General features: G+C 25.3%; 1 long non-coding RNA gene across 2 annotated transcripts; it reads right to left on the bottom strand.

Annotated features, from left to right (window-relative positions):
* Nucleotides 1-441: 441 nt before the first annotated feature.
* On the bottom strand, nt 442-4,126 carry LOC136076766 (uncharacterized). 2 transcript variants are annotated; one of them, XR_010636570.1, is made up of 4 exons: nt 2,531-4,126; nt 2,233-2,329; nt 1,930-2,037; nt 442-633 (listed from the first exon to the last, which is right to left on the bottom strand). It is a non-coding gene; the product is annotated as an uncharacterized LOC136076766 (long non-coding RNA). The 2 variants fall into 2 exon arrangements; XR_010636571.1 differs by having other exon boundaries at nt 2,673-3,369.
* Nucleotides 4,127-4,784: the final 658 nt, after the last annotated feature.

Raw genomic sequence — 4,784 nt, 5'->3', positions numbered from 1 at the left:
GCATTAGAAATACGCATTAGATGCGTATAAAGACGGGTATACAATACGACGCCTACTGAGTATCAAACTCGCATTTGAAACTCTTGTAAACACGTATAAAACACGATAACCAGAGAATATTCAATACGATATTTCCCTGGTATTACATGCGCATTTAAAACTTTCCAGAATACGCATTATTTACGAATATTTGTTAGCCATTTTATCGTGTCAAACGCGCATTAAAAATAGACATCAGATGCGTATAAAGACATGTATACAATACGACGCCTATTGAGTATCAAACTCACATTTGAACACGTATAAAACACGATAACCAGAAAATATTCAATACAATTTTATTAACTAATATGAATTCATAACATAATGATAATGACTAGCAGTAAGCAACCCGTAATACGGGTTATGAGTTATTAAATCTTTAATAACAATAAAAACACATTAATAACTTGATATATTATCTAAAAAATTTAATACAAATTTATCTATAAATATTTTAACTTTGACTCCCTATCAGCAACGTCATTGCTTATAGTTAACGACGAAGACCGCATTAACATCAGTTGAGTTCTTTTTAAAATCTGTCACAACACAGGTACCAGAAACGGAAAGTCAAGTAAAGCCTGCAAATACCTAAAAAATGAAATTAAAAAAAAAATTACAATTTTTAATTACAAAAGTACTATTTGCATTTTATTGTTAGTAGAATTAGGATAATAATAACAGAAAGTATATATTCTGTAACTACAGTATAATTAAAAAAGATTATAAAAAGGCTAGACAATACAATGTAGTAACACTGGCAAATAATACCACAACTTAATAAAATATTTTATTAACTTAAATACTTGGACTGAAAAGATTTTATTTATTACAATATTTGAACAATCGAGGGACAATTATAGTTAAACAATTTAAACAATTATACCATAAAATAGCAAGCAAATCGTAAAATATTTCTTAGAAATGATCTATTTTTTTCATTGGACTACTATTTTCAAGTTGCCTATAAGCATTTACATTAATAACTTCGTTGAGCCTAATACTATCTATTTCAATTTAACTATTATCATTAAACATATTACCAGTAATCTTACTGTTGCTGCAACTGAATAAATGAACGTAAAAGAATCTTACAAATTGTGATCTTTTCTAATCAAAGACTTTATTTAAACTAAAGATTTATTGAAATCCATATCTTTTTATATGTTTACATACATTAGTCGTTTATTAAAAATATTAAACAACATTAATTTACATCAATGATTTTTAATTAAAAAAGAATCTAGACTAAAATGCACAAAATTATTTTTACCTTAATGCACAAAAATAATATATATATATATATATATATATATATATATATTTATTATTTTTATATATATATATATATATATATATATATATATATATATATATATATATATATAGGGGAACATGGAGTAAAATGACGAATGGGGCAAAATGACAAATGGGGCAAGATGACGAATGGAACAAGATGACGACCTACAGTTATCTCTTAAGCAAAACTAAATATAACAGTTGACTTTAGCTGAAAGGGAAGTAGATTAATTTTACTAGATTTATCAATGGTTTCTTTTTAAATATTATTTTTGTGACGAAAGCTAAGTATTAAAAAAGTTTTTCCGACATTGAGAAAAAAACTTTTTATCCTTGTTTGACTTGATTTATTACATCGCTACATCACCAGCTAAAGGTAAGTTTTAATTTTTGGGAGAGACTAAGATACAGGCGTTTTTCGAAACAGTTGTCATCTTGCCCCATGTTCCCCTATATATCTAGGGTTGCCAGATGTCCCGATTTTACGAAGGAGAATTCTGCGCCAAATATGTAAAAATATTTTTTTTACTTAGTTCTCCTTCGTAAAATCGGGACATCTGGCAACCCTATATATATCTATTCACATACCTTTAAAAAGTGGTATTACACTTTACACAATGAAATATGGAAATACATCATCATTTTTTTCAACTACTTTCAACGAATTTATTTATTTTTTCCATTCTGTTATTTTTTCTAAGAAAGAATATTTATAAAGATACAGAGAAATATAAAATATACTGAAATATAGGCAGATTTATGTTTATAAACTTTTGTGTCAACAAATTACAGTCAGTTTTCCATGTTAAATACATAAAATATATATCAAATATAACATATATCAAATATCAAATAAATCCAATATAAAATAAAACAAAATAGTAAACTTACTCAAATCAGGATCAGTTATACCGTGTGAAGTAACTAAAAAACACTTCAGTTCTTTTCAATTGCTCTAAAAAATAACTTTCAGCTCTTTCCAATTGCACTAAAAAGAAAAAAAAAACTCACTTAGATAAGTTGCCAAGTTCTTAAGAATCTGAAAACAAATAAGTAAAAAAACAAAGAACAAACAAACATTTATTTGTTAAAACTACTATATTTAAACAAATTAAATTTAAAAAAGTGTAACACCAATTCTCCTTAAAGGCTAAAAAAAAAAATTTTCAGCTCAAATTTGCTTGCATACCTTGCTTGCAAAACCATGTGAATAAGAAACACATTTAGAAAAGCCAAGAAACTACTTAAAGATGACATATGCAAAATTGAAGTTTGAACGTTGACTGGACTAATTATTAGAAGATGTTTTTAAAAAATTCATAAAGATTTACATATATTCGTTCTTTTATATCGCATAAATCCATCATATGATAAATCTGAAATGAAAAAATGTAATGGATAAGTAAATATAAAGAAAAACATCATATATGAATCGCAAATCAAAATATCAGATAGAGATAAGATGTCATGATAAGAGAGTAGTAGTTGTTAAATATTGTTATTTCATGTTAGCTTTTAGAAAACAATTCATGTTGGTACATCGTCGTGCGACAAAGGGAAGACAAACTAAAAATGAAAAAAAGAACATAACTATGTTAAAAATTATAAAAAAATTAAAATTATTTAAATTTAAAAGTGTTAATTGATACTATAAATAGTTAAACTCATACTTTGCTTTGTTCTAAAGTAAAACCAAATTAACACACATTAACACTGCTTGACACTGAATTCTGTCAAGTTTTCTGCTAGCCGAGCAACATTTCTAGCATTTCAACAATTATTAATTTCATCCTGCCTAGATCTATTTTTTTTATTTGACTACTATTTTCAAGTTGCCTATAAGCATTTACATTAATAACTTCGTTGAGCCTAATACTATCTATTTCAATTTAACTATTACCATTAAACATATTACCAGTAATCTTACTATTACTATAACTGAATAAATGAATGTAAAAGAATCTTACAAATTGTGATCTTTTCTAATCAAAGACTTTACTTAAACTTTGAAAACATGGAAACAACATAATATAAACATATATACTAACTATTAAACACAATATATTTATTTAAATTTATGAAACATATATAAACACCTCTTATAATATTTATATACACAATAGATACATTTTATACTACTTTAAAAATACATTTAGAAAACAATTATATAACACATATTACCAAATACATATATTTATCAAAAACGTTTTAATTTTGAACATAATATAAACAAATATGCAAACTATAAACATATATAAATTGAATTGCGTGAACAAAAAATTTAAAAATAACATTAAAAAATCTAAAAAGATTCATATTAATTTATATATAAAGACATATATCTCGTAATAAAATATCAAATTATAATCATATTTAATTTAAGTCAAATACTTATTGAATAAAGAACAAAAAAACAGATAAAAGAACTGCAATCCTAATAACAAAATTTAACGTTTAGCAACAATTAAAATGTCAGTGTTGGCTCAAAATTTTAACTTATTTTTCTAAATTTTCTAAAACAGAACAAAAAAAGATAATAGCATAACGAAAATGTCAATAAAATAATAATCAACATAAGCAAGGTATGAAATGATAGGATTTAAAATATATTTGAAGTATATTAATTTAGGACTTCATTAAACTAAATTAATAAATTTAAAAGTAGTAATAAATATTTTTATGATAAAGTTTTAGTAACTCTTTTAGTGCAATAAAGCACTGTAACTGTACTAGAGATAATTTACAAAATTTCGAGAGAGAGACCTTTTTAATTTAGATTTTGTTTTCGCAATTTCAGATTAAGCATGCGCTTTAAAAGCAAAGATTTTCGTTTTTCCATTTTTTGTTAATATTTGATAAAAATTGGGTTCGATACCATATCCAATTTTGATCAAATATTATAAATACGTATTTTTGATAAATAAGTGGTATTGAACTCGAGTTCGAAACTTAAAACTAAATGCGCATTTTTCTGGTATCAATGGCGGTATGTTATACGTGATCAATACTCCGAGTATTTACAATACTAGTTATGCCGACTGGGAAGGAACAAGAAACTGAACTCAAAGAAAAAGAAATCAATTCACAAGCAAAATTAAATATTTTTAAACCTACTCAAGATGTCTATCCTGAAAATACAATTATTACAGGGCCTACAAACAGCAGAAAGTCAACTATGGCTAGAGAATTATTAAATTGGGGAAAATTTCCTGATGCAGAAATGTTATTTGTAATACAAATGAGAGAACCTAGCGAATGTCAACATAAAACATGGAAAAATATTATCGAATCTTCTAAAAATAATTTAGAAGCGTATCATATTTTAACAGTTAGTAGTCTAGAAAATTTAGATTCAGCAATACAGAGAGCCATTGGTTTTTCAAAAGAGAAATACGGTATTCAAAATAGCGATCACCGTTTATTAAAAAAATACTTTTATTTGA

Source organism: Hydra vulgaris, chromosome 02 (assembly GCF_038396675.1).
Source record: "Hydra vulgaris chromosome 02, alternate assembly HydraT2T_AEP".
NCBI lineage: Eukaryota > Metazoa > Cnidaria > Hydrozoa > Anthoathecata > Hydridae > Hydra > Hydra vulgaris.
Note: the sequence above shows the minus strand (reverse complement) of the source record. Positions and strands in the feature narration are given on the sequence as shown.